The sequence below is a fragment of the Camelus ferus genome, chromosome 15, assembly GCF_009834535.1.
Source record: "Camelus ferus isolate YT-003-E chromosome 15, BCGSAC_Cfer_1.0, whole genome shotgun sequence".
NCBI classification, from domain to species: domain Eukaryota; kingdom Metazoa; phylum Chordata; class Mammalia; order Artiodactyla; family Camelidae; genus Camelus; species Camelus ferus.
In genome coordinates, this window is record NC_045710.1 from 38,589,936 (window position 1) to 38,605,714 (window position 15,779).

Here is a 15,779-nt window from a genome sequence, read left to right on the forward strand (position 1 = left end):
TCCTCCAAGAGACTGAAAAAAAAAAATGCCTTTAGGTACCACTGGCTCATATTCAATGGCACATACAGATTTGACTTTCACTCTGTCCCATCTTCATTCCAGGCATTCATATTTAACGCTACACATACTTGACTCCTTGACTTTTTTAAAGTCTCATATGCCGAATGGTGTACGAATTAATCCTGTATTCCATTCTCCAGCAACTTGTCATTATTTATCTGCAGTGACTGAACTGTCATTGTCATCTGTCCACCAGCTTTAGAAGGATTTAAGCCTCTTTCCATGTATAATCTAGCTGTGTTATTTATCATATTCTGTCAGTAACTCCTGCTTCCAGCGGTATCCGCTTCACAGCAATAGATCAACTTTAGGGCTGTACTTTCATGAACACGGGAACTGCTGCTCTTTAGCTACCAGTGTTAAGCCTGGTGGGGCTCACTGCACGGATCGATCCATCTCTGTGGTCCTAGTAACCCAGCTCTGGTGCCTCATCCCTAAACAGTCTTGTGATACCATCTAGTTTCTGTAATTCCCACTGAAAAGAGCTACCAACTGCCTTCCCAGAAACATTCTAGGTGAGTCAGACCCACAGCCCTTTAAGGAAACTGGATTCTATCTCATTTGGGAAAATCCTCAGCCCCTGAAAGCTTTTCTTTTCAGAGTCCACAGTAGGGTAAGTGCTAGCTAACAATACAGCCCTATTTTAGGATGTTTCAAGGCTTCAAATAGAGGGGCAGGCCTGAAATAGTGGATTCATTATGTTCCTTTCAGTGCCGCTTTTTAAATCTCTTGGAAAGCCTGCCCTCTGGATTAACTGGGCTTGGCTCCTGCAGTGAACGCTCACACACACCAGTAATCAGCATTCACCCTGACTTCTTTGTAGCCTCAGACTCCAAACAAATCTGACTTGTGAATGGCTGGGTGCTGCCCAAGACTGAACACAGGCTACGTAAAATCAGAGCACGCTCCTTGGATACAAGCAACCGCCATGATGTCTTAACTAAGAGTACGACGCATTTCCAGCACGTGGCTTCTTCTCATGCCATTTTGCTGTCTCTTGGAGTATTTCCATAGGAGTCCCCAGTTAGACAGTGGAAGGAGATAGAGCAGAGTCAGCAGCTAAGGTAACTGCAGATAAAGAATGTCCCTGTGTCCTTTAGTACAAATCATGGCCAAAAAAACAAAGTCTCCTCTATCTGGCAAAAGAAGAAAATAAGAAAATAAGAGGAGGAAAAAGCAAATTTTTTTTTTTTTTAAAACAGCCAAGGCTCTGAATAGAATGTAGAAAGAACTCAGTCTAATACTTGTTACAGAGAGAGTCAGCAAACATTGTTTGGATTCAAGTCTTTCTTGAAAGCCATTTAATTGTACCCAGGGTCCACTTCAATAAAAAGGAAAATAAAGCTCAGAAGTGGATCAGCAGGGCAAGCTCCTTGAGGGGGAACCATGCTACGCATTCTCTCAATGCTGTGTAGAAAGCAGGTTGTCAGTAAATATTTACTGAACCAATGGACAAGTGAACAGATGAACACTCCAGTCCTTCCTTGACCTCAGCCCTGCGCAATGCCCACCCTAGACCACAACACTATTCCCACAATGAAATACTCCATTCTCATACTATTATAAAAGTTGACACTTTCTACTATAAACTAAACTTTGATGCCACAAGCTGACAATGTTTTTACTTGGATAGTACCATCTCCTCTGGCCTTTATCTCCTCTGGCCTTTTTCTCCCTTACATAGTTTTGGTTAGTATTTACCACCTAGACCATAGCAGGCATAGGTGTTGCTACAAATTCCGTGTTGCACTGCACTGCAGGGCTTACAGCATGTTTTATCATGGAACCACATTTTGGTTTTAATAAAACACAGTACCACACAGAGTGACATTCACGGTAATCTAATTAAATACAATGCCAAGGGAAATATGTCACTGTGAAGGTGAAACACACATATTATCTCCTTCCCCTTTCCATGCAAGGGGCAGCTAAGGCACAGTTTAGAAAGATATTTAACACAGTGAGGTTCAGGAGTTTGCCAGCAAGATAACAAGAACAAAGAAGAGTGAGGAAGTAGGAAAAGACACAGAAAAGAAAAATTAGGAGGAAGGAAAAGATGCAATTATTTCAATTATTTCAATTGATTTCATTTTTTTCTACTTAAATTACTTTTTCTACTTAAACTAAAATATTTCAATGATTTTTTTCTGCTTAAATTTCAATGATTTTTTTCTACTTAATTTCAGTTATTTTTCATTTCAATTATTTTTTTCTACTTAAACCAAAATATCAAAGACTTTACAGACGTAAAGATTTCAGAGAAGTGGAGTTAAGTATCCCTAAACAATGGAGGAAAAGAACAAAAAAAGCCTTGTTCTTAATCCCATTACTGGCTAGTTTCTAAAAGAACCCCAGAATAGTGAGAATTTTGTTTCCTCCCCTCTCGTGTAAAAACAGACCGTTAAGGCAAAAATCACCAAGAGAATGTCTGGGTCCCAGGCCTGGCTACACTTTGACTGGCTGTAACCCAAGGCATGTCAATTGTTTTTGGCCCACAGTTTATTTAAAAGTGGAGGACACTGAATTTAATTACCAAAGCTAAGATTCCAATACTGTTTTTATGTAAGAAAATCTACCAGTTTGAACTTCTGCCTTACCTGTGAAATTTCAAATTTCCATTAGCATCAATGGAAGCTATATCTCACAGTGCATGTGGGTGAAAACCCAGGATAATAAACAACACACAACGAATACAAGCAACACTCCTCTCTCATCCCTACAGCCTAGGAGCCTTGGGAAACGAAGGGATACAGTGCTAGCAAAGTTGATCTACTGAAGAGCAAGCTGCACACTAGGCTGCCCCTTTGGGCAAGCAACTCCAACCTCCCTGAGGGGCTCTGGGTCTCCTTTCTCATTTTGTGGGATGGAAAATGCACATTGCTCTCTTCCATAAAAGGAGAAAGGAAATGACGCTGCATTCTGCTTCCATGAACCACCTCTAAAGAATCCTTTGCTCAAGGAAACCGTAAGTAAAACAAAACGACAACCTACGGAATGGGAGAAAATTTTTGCAAATGAAACCGACAAAGGCGTGATCTCCAGAATATATAAGCAGCTCATATGACTTAATAAGAAAAAAACAAACAATGCAATCCAAAAATGGGCAGAAGACCTAAACAAGCAATTCTCCAGGGAAGAAATACGAATGATCAATAGGCACATGAAAAAATGCTCAATATTACTAATTATCAGAGAAATGCAAATCAAAACTATAATGAGGTATCACCTCACACCAGCCAGAATGGCCATCATTCAAAAGTCCACAAATGATAAGCACTGGAGAGGCTGTGGAGAAAAGGGAACCCTCCTACACTGCTGGTGGGAATGCAGTTTGGTGCAGCCACTGTGGAAAACAGTATGGAGATTCCTCAAAAGACTAGGAATAGACTTACCATATATGACCCAGTCATCCCGCTCCTGGGTATATATCCAGAAGGAACCCAACTTCAGAATGACACCTGCACCCCAATGCTCATTGCAGCACTATTTACAATAGCCAAGACATGGAAACAGCCTAAATATCCATCGACAGATGACTGGATAAAGAAGATGTGGTATATTTATTCAGCCACAAAAACCGACAACATAACTCCATTTGCAGCAACATAGATGTTCCTGGAGAATGTCATTCTAAGTGAAGTAAGCCAGAAAGAGAAAGAAAAATACCATAAGAGATCACTCATATGCGGAATCTAAAACAAAACAAAACATAAATACAAAATAGAAACAGACTCATAGACATAGAATACAAACTTGTGGTTGGCAGGGGGACGAGGGGTGGGAAGGGACAGACTAGGATTTCAAAATGTAGAATAGATAAACAAGATTGTACTGTGTAGTACAGGGAAATATATACAGATCTTGTGGTGGCTCACAGTGAAAGAGAATGTGACAATGAATGTATGTATGTTCATGTATAACTGAAAAATTGTGCTCTACACTGGAATTCGATACAACATTGTAAAATGACTATAAGTCAATAAAAAATGTTTAAAATAAATAAAGAATCCTTTGCTCTGTTAGATACTAGAGGCAGGTTGCAAGCCAGAAATGTAGACCACAGGCTCAATTTCTCTTCTCCCCTACATCCAGCCCCTCAGTAAACCGTTGTCACCATGTCCTCCATGCCCAACCTGGACCCACGCCACTATCCTCACTGAGATTCCTGTAACAGCCTAACTGGTCTCTCAGCTTCTACTCTTGCCTCCGCTGCACTGCATCCTCCATGCAGAAGCCAGAGTAACCATCTAAAAGTGTAATTCAAATTATGTCATGCTCTGCTGAAAACATCCCAGTGGCTTCCTAATCTCTTTGAAATAAAATCCTACAGTACCTCCATATTACCAGCCCCACTTACTCTTCTTTCCCTCCTACTCGATGCCTTCCAAACACTCAGGTCTTCTTTCTGTTCCTTGATACTGAAGCTCATCTCCGCCTCTGGGCCTTTGCATTCACTGTTCCTTCTCCGTAGAACCCTCTATACCCAGATCTTTGTCATTTATTTTTTTTAACTGAAGTATAGTCAGTTTACAATGTTGTGTCAATTTCTGTGTACAGCATAATAGTTCAGTGATATGTATATATACATATATTTGTTTTCATTTGTTTCACACATACATATATTTCTTTTTCATGATGATTTACTACAAGATATTGACTATAGTTCCCTGTGCTGTACAGTAGGACCTTGTTGTTTACCTATTTTATATATAGTAGTAGTATCTGCAGACCTTTGCCATTTAGATCACAGTTCAAGAACTCCATCCTCAGTGAGGCCCTCCCTGACTATCAATCCTACCAACCAGTTACTACGACCATTTTACTTTCTCCTTAGTTCTGTTCATAAGTTGCACTTCTCTCATGCAATTATTTGCTTCAGCAGAGACACCACTGTACTCCCAAAATGTCTAGAACAGGGCCTGGCCATAGTGCTCACGCCACCACTTTTTGGTGAATAAATGAATTTTGTCCTCAGATCTAATTTGTGAAGCAGTTCTTCAGTAAACCCCCTGTGAGTTGAGTTAACATGTATGACTCTTCAGGGAAGGTAGCAAACTATTACGAAGACTACTGGCAGCCCTTACTTGGGTTACTGTTTTAAATTAAATTTCTTCCCAAGCATTTAAAGCATTTAATTTAATTCTAAAAGGGCAAGAGCTTATTTCTGAGTCAGATCAAAGCTATTTTTTGTTTGGTTTACAGATAATGACACACGAACCTTGATTTCCTTTTGAAATTAAATTTTTATTAGATAAATATCCACTTAAACTAGAAGAGGGGAACATTTTTCCAATTGCAGATCAAAAGACACCCACAAAGCTCTCTCAAGGAGACAGTGACTAATTTTTCATCTAAGACAAGGCACTTCTGAGAGTAAAAGGGGGCACTATTAATGTACTGAGACAATAGTATAAATGAGAAAATACTGTCAACCTGGTTAAGGGCCACATAGGTACTTTCAAAAATGAGATGCAGTTGTTTGGGCTAATTTTTTACTTATTTTTGATGGGAGACTGTGTTGGATTACAGTTTTTTTTTTTTTTTAAGAGAAATGAGAAGAAATGAAAGGAGAGTGCAATGTGAAAGAGATAAAAATACTTTTTAAGATTAAGGTGCAATTAACACTACTTGATAAATATAATAAACTTATTTTAGGTCTATATTTAGGTGAAAGAATAGGGCATGAGTAAAAGAAAAGAGTGAATAGACAGGAAAAGGGCCGACAAACAGGATGGAAAGAAAGTCAGAGAGAAGCAGTGTCGCGGAAAAGAAGGGAGGTGGCATAAACAGATCCGAGAAGCTGTCATCGGCTGGGTTTCTCAGAAGGAAGATGGCGAGATGGAGGGCTTGGGGACAGAGCCTGTAGAAGCAGGGGAAGGAGGCAGAGGGAGGAGTTACGGTGCAACGCAGGACCAGCAAAGGCTTCCACCTACCCCACAAGGATATCTGGAGCCGCGAGGGACCTCCTGAGTTTCTTAGGTTGGGACAAGGAAGCCAGGTCTTTATACTCAAGTGTCAATCAATCATTAGATGTGAGGCTGTCTCTGGAAGGAGGCAAGACTGTGAGTGGGGCAGTTTTCTTCAGCTGATCCCACCTCCAAAGAGAGCTGAAGGCACAGAGTCCATACAGAAGTTCAGTGTCTAGATAAATCATTTGGTTTCTTCCTCTTTCTCCCTGCCAAACGTGTTTCTGGTCTTCATTCTTATGCATATGAGGAAAATGTGTGTACACACCAATTTTTCGATATTTCTCTTGACATATCCTTTTGGATTAAAATATCCTTGACAGGGCAACTTGTATCTTTTCCTTACTGTTTTATTCCAGCATCTCTTAAAACCAATTACCATGGTAGATAGTCAATAGCCTTGGGAAAATCAAAATGGAATTCAGTCAGACCTCCAGGGCCTTTCACAATCTGGAGCCAACTGAAAATAACTACTTCCTTCCTGGTGTTAGTGCCCTCCTTTGTTGGGAGACCTGCCCATATTTTCCTTGAATTAATTCATACATTTTTCTGTTTCCTAATCCTCACTCCTTTTTTCATGGCTACCCCTGAAATGCTGAGAGCAGTCCATCTCTCTCAGCCTTAGATCTCACCAATGAGAACATAAAAATATCTCATGTTGCTCATTTTACCAGAATAATAATAGTTGATGGCTATTTTTAGTAAAACTGAATTTTCTCCAAAAGTTCTAAATACCCACACTTAATTTTTCTATTTATATTTCACCTCCCACTTTTTCAACACTTTGATGATTTTAAAGCAGTTAAAGAGAATAGTGCCTAGACAATGACAATGTGAAAAGTTATTTTCCTATGTAATATTTTTTCCTCCTCGTTCTCTAACTTGCTAAAACACATAGTAAGACTCTTAGGGCAAAAGTTTAAGCCTATTTGCAAATTATCATATGAGGCATGCCCAACTACAGAAGGAGGCTGAGATTCTTAATTTTATAGATCACCATAATAAACATGACTTCCAAGTGCTGGGGTTTTAATTTGCCAGGAGAATGCAAATATTCTGTAAACTAATAATTGTAGAAAACTAATTTGGTTTTAACATATTATTTGTTAGTTCCTCATATGTCAATCAACTTTGTTGGAATTTTTAAAATTTATAAACTCAGTTTGCCACTTTTTCTAAGGGTTTTTCGATACATGTGATAATTAGACTTTCAGTCTCCTTTTAGAAGTTTTTAGCTTCTCCCTCAACTCCTTGCCACAAGCTAAGATGTACTGGGTGTTTTACTGGCTTAGACAAAACAGGCCAACATCTTCAGAAAATTTTAAATGGAGACAGCCAAAGCTCAAGAGTAAGATTCTAAAATATTTCTAGCTATACGAAAAGTAAAAATCTTTAAGTGTGAAACCATGGATAGATTCTCATCAGGGCAGCATAATGAAACCAGTCAGACCTGAGTTCAAATGTACTGACCATCGGCGTGACCTGGAACAAGGTCTTTACTGCTCTGATCCCTGACTTCTTCACCCATAAAATGATCATCTCCAGGGTCATCACGAGGATCCAACAGACACTGAAGACTGTATTAAAAGTATTTAAAGCAGTAAACTAGCCTCTGCTCCAAAATGGCTTCCCTGATGCTAAAGCTGTTTGCTGATTCACTCTGACTTGGAATTCTTGCAACTTGTTTTTTCCTCTGACAAATCCCCATCTGTTTAACTTGTTCAACTGCTTTTGTGCTAAACAGCCCCTAACCTTCCCATTACACTCACTCTCACTACCCCCACCCTAAGCCTCCTTTGTTCCAAGAAGAAGGTCATATTCTGATAACCACCTGAGCTCCAGAAACCCACAAATCCACCACGAGATTTCCATGACACCAGACAAAATTGTGTCTGAGTGGATTTCTGGAACAAGAAGAATGCAAGACCTGCACACCCTGATCCTTATCACCCATCTCACACTCCAGACCCTTCCCATGAAACTTCTCCACACCCCATCCCTGGTGGACACACAGTTGTAAAGGTGCTAGCCTACTGTGGTCCCCTTTTTCTGACAAAGCAATTAAAGCTGCTTCTTTTTTACTTCACCCAAAACTCTGTCTCTGAGACTTAATTTGACACCGGTGCACAGAGGCTGACACTTCAGCAACATTATCATTGTTTATGGGTACATGCGTAGAATATGTGAAGTGTCAATTATGAAAATATACAGTGTAGTATATTTACATTCATGAATTGAACAGCAAACTATGCTTAATGATGATGGGCTTCAGATTCATGCCTAGGCAAGCAAATAATGAGGAACATCTATTTCCTTTATATACCATGTCTTGGGCTCTCCCTAAGTTAAGTACAAACCAATTAATAATTTCTGAAACTTAATTTTTTCTTTCTTACAGGAATTCAGGAGTTCACTTTCTTTTTGTCTTCAGGTCAGGCCACACTCAACTGGCTGTAACTAGGAAAACACACCTCCATCATCGTTCTGTGACAAATTACTCCATTAATATTTAGGGGGGAGTCTTTCCATAGAGAATTTCCTTCACCAGCCAATTGTCTTACATCTTTTTACCTCAGCATGCATACATTTCTCTGCAAATCTGCAATCATGGCCAGTGAGACCATTCCTGTGAGCGTATGCTTAAAAACCTCAGTATTTTTGTTTTATTATGATTAATGAAAAGATTTCTTTAACACTGATAGTCACATGTTTAATGCTTGTCACAGGCGTGTAAACACTAACCACAAGATTAAGAAAAGCTTTAGCTATCTGGATAATCATTTACTTCACATAACAATTATGTCAATGTATTACATTAAGTTATGACTGAAGCCTTGCTGAGTAGCTGACATCAGCCATTCAGATTCAATAAGGAATGGGAACCTTTGAGAAAAGTCCGAGCCGAATACCAAACAGCTGAGCACCTATTGATCTGGGTGTTTTTCTATTTTTAATTAGAAATTGACTTCTGCAGTCATTTTATAGTAGTAACCGATTAAAAGAAGCGGGGAGATTTAGAGTATTTCAACGTTTGCCTAAAAACCCAATATTATATGCTGTATCTACAAATGCAATATTAAGAGGAGAATTGAAGTAATTCTCTGGATAATTTAAAAAATCGTGATATGCTTTTAAGGGGGGATGGTGGGAAGCAGGGAATGGAGACACAAATTATCCATTAAAAGATCACTGCCTGTCCTTTAACCACTATTCATTTCCAAATGAACTCCCTCATTTGGGAGATGAATCTCCAAAGCAAAGAAAATATTTCAATGTGATTATGTCTAATTGTTTTTCAAAGGGTTTGAAAAACAATTATTTGCATCTATAAAAAGAAAGGAACTCTGTCTGTGGCACCACAAGTAAAACTTTGTCTAAATGATTAAGGTTTTTCCCACGAGGTCAGCCTTGCCCAAATGCCAGCTCAAACGAAAAAGCAACAAAACAAGGCCTTCAACGTGTTTGAAAAACCAGTGTAGCCGCTTCCCTCCCCTGCTCCCTCCAGCGAGGAGGTCATGGTGGGTGGAGAAGACACACAAATTTCTGTGAAGGCAACAGAACAACCTGAATTGGTTGGAAAGTGGATGTAAATTTAGATCACTCATACGAAGATCATTGACACAATCAATAAACTTTATTAGCCACACCATCCAGATTTACTCTTTCCTCCACAAGAAACCCAGTAGAATAGAAGCCAGAAATACAAGGCCAGACCTGTCTTTCTACCTTCCCATTTAGCAGCCTTCCCAGGATAAGAGGATGAAGCCAACTCCGTACAGCAGACCAGTCTCACCCCGGGCCACCACTTCCCATGTGTGGAAATCGCTCATCCTGGAGGAGCCATGCAGCAAGCTTTTTTTTTTTTTGACAATTTCCCATGAAATGTGTCGCCCTGATCAGTCCCCAAATTCACACTCCTTGAACAGGTTGAATGAAGTAAAATAAACCTGCCATCTGTTCCTGACACTTGTTTAATTTGGGAGGGAATCTAAAATTTGACTAACTCTGTAAAAGGAGCTGAGAAAACGTAAACAAAGCCTCTTAATTTAAAGTTGACTGAACGCATGTTTTTCTCCCCGGTTCCAGACAATCTGCTGTCTTCCAGCTGTGCTTGCCCAATTCTGCCTGATTCTGGGAGCCCTGGTGTCACAGCGGTGGATAGGCAGGGTTCAAGGGAGATGAGACTGTGCCAAGCCGGCTTCCCCCACAGCATACAAATGAGCGCCCCAGGAAGGCATTCATAATGCAGAGCACACCCCGGTAGCCGGCCTGGCAGGGCCCTGCACGCACAGCAGTGGAGGCAGCCGGGACCCACCAGCGCCTGCACAGGCTGGCTGGCTGCAAGTCTGCCCCATCTCCTGATCGCCAGTCTCCTTTCCCGTCACCCTCAAGGGCTTCATGAATAAAGATGAAGGACAAACACTTTCTGCCTCTCTTTAGTACCTCAGCAGGTGCACACTTAATAAACTTACTTATCTCCCTGGGTACGAATGACCTCAGACATCCTGCAAATTCAAAACTGTCATTATTTTTTCTTTTCTCGTTCGCAAAAAATATGCTCAAGCCTCGGAGGAGGAAAAGAAGAGAATGCATGGGCGACAACAGTGACAACAACAAAATCTCAAAGAGATGCAGTGTGTCCACACAGAAAACAGCCACCCACAGTCACAAGTGCGCCTCCCTCCTTAGCAGCCCATCTGCTCTACTCACCAAAGCGGAACCACCAAATTCCAGTTTCCCTGTGTTAGCATGTGAGGAGCCCCCAGGGTCTCCAAGGAAGATTTCCCCATGTCTTCGGAAAGGGAGATTTGGATTGTGTTAATTTGGTCATCTGAAGGGTTGGCCAGCCCCAAACTCCACAGCTGATGCAACTGCTACAGAATTCACATGCTGCCACCGCATAAAGGGGGAAAGCTGATGTTACAGAGGGTTTTCACCTGGTGATGTACGATCAGATAACAACTATTAATTACAGAGTACAGACCACAAACTGCCCCACATGATAGTATTACAATATGAAGACACAAATGTATGGGTGAGCAAGCCGGAAATTAAACACATTTTTAAAGTTACAAATATCTAGAAGTGGATTTCCTTTCATATGTGGTAGCTTCTTTCATCCCACAGTAAGTGGCACGTGTGTGTGTGCGCACAGTGAGTGTGCACGTGGCACGTGGGAGGTATTTGCTAAATGATTTGAGGGAAGGAGCGACTTAATACTGATGAATTGTGGATCCTGCTGCTGGTCTCCCTGGTTTCCCTAAGTGTTCACCGCCTCCTTCCACCATGCAGTTGATGTCATCCTACACACACAAATTGTAGTAACATATAAAGACAAAGCATGAAAATCAAGGAAAGTACAAACTACACTAGAAAGACAAACCAAGGTGAAGACAAGAGTGAAAAAAAAAGACGAGTGAAAATGCATTGTGTATAGGTCACAGAGCCCTGTCAAATTGCTTCCAAACATCCTGAGAGCCAAAGGAAAGAGAAAACTGCTCAGCAACACATATATTTGTGTTACCAGAAAGGATAAAACCCCAGTTCCTCGGAAGAAGCCAGGTCCTAAGTTAGCATCAGTACTGAAACAACATGCCCAGATGCAGTTTACAAAGGGAGCACCCTATCCTGTTGTTACAAGAACAGGCCAGACCTACTTCTGCCCCCGGGCCTTGGGGTCACTGTTCACTGTCTGAGATATTCTTCCCCTGTCTGTCACAGGCCTCAAGTCTTAGCTCAAATGTCACTGTCTTGGTGAGGCCTTCCCCAAAAACCCTGCTGAAAGCTGCAAACTTCCACTCTTACCCCTGCCCTCCCCCGCCCCCATTCTCTGGTTATTTTTCTGCATAGCTTTTACTATCTTCTAATATACATACCATACAACGTATTCACTTTGTTTATCGCCTTTAACTCCAGGCCCATCACCAACTAGAATATAAGTTCCATGGGATCTGAGTTTTTCTCTGCGTATCCCAGGGCCTATAACAGTATCTGGCAAATTTACTGAATATATGAGTAAATGGACAAATTTTCAACAATATTACTATGACATGCCACAATTTCCCACAGGGAAGTAATTCCACTGGACAAGATAATTTGGTCCTTTTATGTGGATGTCTGATCCTCTGGCTTGATCCAGAGTCAGATAATTAAACCACCTACAGTGGCTCTTATCCAGAGGACCAGACTCCTTTTATGAGACTCATTTGAGACTCTCAAGAAAGAAGCAGACCGTCTAATGCAATACTTTCTGATAGAAATATAGTATGAGCCACAGATAGCATGTTAAATTTTCTAGACTCCACATTTAAAAAGTGGAATTAATTTCAATAATATATTTTGCATACTCAAATTATTGTTTTAATATGTAATGAATATAAAATAGCATCCAGTTTGTAATATTTTGTTACAGGAGCCACAGGCGACTAATAAACTGACCAAGGAGAAAAGAGAGATACAAACTACCAAAATCAGGAATGAAAGAAGGAGCATTGCTATGGACATTGCAAAAATTAAAAACACTACGACAAAAATGTTATAACTAACCTAATGCCACAAAACTTAAGAAAACTTAGAAGAATCATACAAATTCCTAGAAAGACACAAATGACCAAAACTGACTCAATAAGAAACAGAAAATCTGAATTGACTTATAATAAGAAAATAAATGTATAATTTAAAATCTTCTCACAAAAATAAGCCCAGGCCCTAATAATGGCTTTGCTATTCAATTCTACCGAATTTTTTGAAAAGAAAAAATAGCAGTCCTTTACAATTTTTTTTTTTCAGAAAATAGAGACGGAGGGAGTGCTACTCATCTCATTCTATATGAAAGTGTTACCCTGAGAACAAACCTAGTAAAAGATACTACAAAAAAATTCTTCATGAACAAAGATGCAGAAATCCTTAATAAAATATTAACAAATTGAATCCAGTAACATATTAAAAAAAAATTATATACCATGAACAAGTGGGATTTATCCCAGGAATGCAAAGTTGATTTAACATATTTGCAAATCATAGTGTAATACACAGTATGTCGGTATGTCGGCAGTCTTAAGTGAGTAGGGCATGGGACGCAGGCCAAAGTTCACAATACCTTGTGTGTGTGGTGTAAGAAGTAAATATACACATGTGCTAGTAGCATGAGTTAGCATTATGAACAATACACATGCACCACTAGCATAATAAAAGGACAAGTGCGTGCACCTGAGTACACGCACCACCCCGCTTGTACTGCAATAAAGTGCTGTTTTGCTCCATGTCAGGTCCTCGCACATTATGTCAGCTCCTTGTGCATTTTTCTAGTTGGGCAGCTCACCTTCTTGAATCTGTCTCCAGCCTCCCTCAGCTGACACCGTATCAATAGAATAAAGGACAAATCCACATGATTATTGCTACAGATACAGATTAAACAGTGAACAATCCAACACCATTCTTAGTTTTAAACAAAAAAAATACTACCTCTCAACAAACTAGGAATTGAAGGGAACTTCTAACCTGACAGAGAACATCTACAAAACAACCCACAGCTGACAGCATATTTAAAAATGAAAGGCTTAACTACTTCTCCCTAAGACTGATTTAAAAAAAAAAGGCTGTCTACTCTCTCCACTTCCATTAAACTATGTGCTGCAAATTTTAGTCACTTCCAAAAAAAACAAGAATTAAAATAAATTAAAGGCATCCAGATTAAAAAGGAAGAAGTAAAACTGTCTTTATTTGCAGATGACATGACCATACATGAAGAAAACTGTCTTTATTTGCAGATGACATGACCATACATGAAGAAAATCCTAAAGAATCCACAAAAGCTCTACTAGAACTAATCAGGTCACAGGATGCAAATATAATATATAAAAACCAATTGTATTTCTATAGTCAATCATCAAACAGTCTGAATATGAAATTAAGAAAATTCTATTCACAGTGACATCAAAAAAAAATACAGTATTTAGGAATTACTTTTCAAAAAAAAGTATAAAACTTACACAATGAAAACTATACTTAAGCCTCCCTCCCCCTCAAAAAAAAAAAACTATAGTTGCTAAAAGAAAGTAAAGATTTAAATATATGGAAAGACTTCCTATGTGCATGGATATAAGACTCAATATTGTCAAATTGATATATAAAGTCAATTCAATCCTCATCAAAATCCCAGCAGGATTTTTTTGTAAAAATTTACAAGATGATCCCAAGATTAAACGGAAGTAAAGGAACTAGAATAGCCAAAACAAAAAGAAGAACAAAGTTAGATGATCTACCCTAGCTAATTTCACAACATACCTTAAAGCCTTAGTAATTAAGACTGTGGTATTGACATAAAGAGAGGCATATAGATTAATAAGAAAAGATTCTAGAAATAAACTCATTTATTTTGACAAAGATTCCAACACAATACAACGTGGAAAGGATGGTCTTCTCAGCAAATGATGGTGAGATTATTGGATATGCACAAGCAAAAAAAATACATAAAATGAACTTAGACCCTTACCCTACACACATACAAAAATTAATTGGAAATGGATCATAAACCTGAATGTAAGAACTAAGCCTATAAAACCAGAATAAAATATGGGAGAAAATGTTCATGGCATTGAATTAGGCAAAGACTTTTAGATATAGTACCAAAAACACTATCCATAATGAAAACAAATCAATATACTAGACTTCATCAATATTAAAAATCTCTGCACTTCGGAGGACACCATTAAGAAAATGGGAAGACAGGTCAAATTCTGGAAGAAAATATTTGTAAATTATATATCTAATAAAGGACTTCTATCCCAAATATAAAGAAGTCTTATAATTGATTAATAAAATAAACAATCCAATTTAAAAATTGACAGAAGATTTGGATAGACATTTCACCAAAGAGTATATACAAATGGCCAATAAGCACATGAAAAGGGGGTTAGCATCCTTAGTCCTTAGGGAAGTTTAAATTGAAATCACAATGAGATACTACTTCACACCCACTAGGATGGCATTAATCAAAAAGCCTGACCATAACAGATGCAACTGAGACTGTGGGGAAACTGAACCCTTCACACATTGGTGATGGAATGTAAGATGGTGTCGCCACTTTGTGAAATAACTTGGTAGTATTTTTTTTTTAGTTAAGCACACATAGTGAGGAGGGTATAGCTCAGTGGTAGAGCACATGCTTAGCATGTACAAGGTCCTGGGTTCAATCTCCAGTATCTCCATTAAAATAACTAAATAGATAAATAAACCTAATTGCCTCCCCCCTCAAAAAAATAAAACCCACAAGCAAAATGAATAAATATATATATATATATATATATTTTTTTTTTTTTAAAGTTAAGCATCACCTTTCATATAGCTCAGCAATTCCTTCCTAGGAATTTACTCAAAGAGAATGAAAAACATGTTCACACAAAGACATGGATGTGAATGTTCACAGCAGCATCATTCATAACAGCCAAAAACTAAAACAATCCAAATCAACCGGTGAGTGGATAAACATGATGTAATGTATCCAGACAATGGAATATTACTCAGCAATAAAAAGATAAAAACTAATGTCTGCTACTACATAGATGAACTTCAAAAACATTATACTTAGGCAAAGACAACAGATGGAAAAGGCCACATAGAGAATGATTCTATTTATGTTAAATACCTACAAAAGGTAAATTTATAGAGCTAGTAAGCAGATCAATGGCTCCTAGGACCAGGATGGCAGCCAGGATTCACTGCAAACAGGTACTAGGGGACTGTGCTAAAACG

At 39.0% G+C, this 15,779-nt stretch overlaps 1 long non-coding RNA gene across 1 annotated transcript in view; it reads right to left on the reverse strand.

The window, feature by feature from the left end:
- LOC116668982 overlaps positions 1–15,779 on the reverse strand; it is a 50,909-nt gene that overhangs the window by 10,160 nt on the left and 24,970 nt on the right. The gene's annotated exons all lie outside the window — the stretch shown is intronic.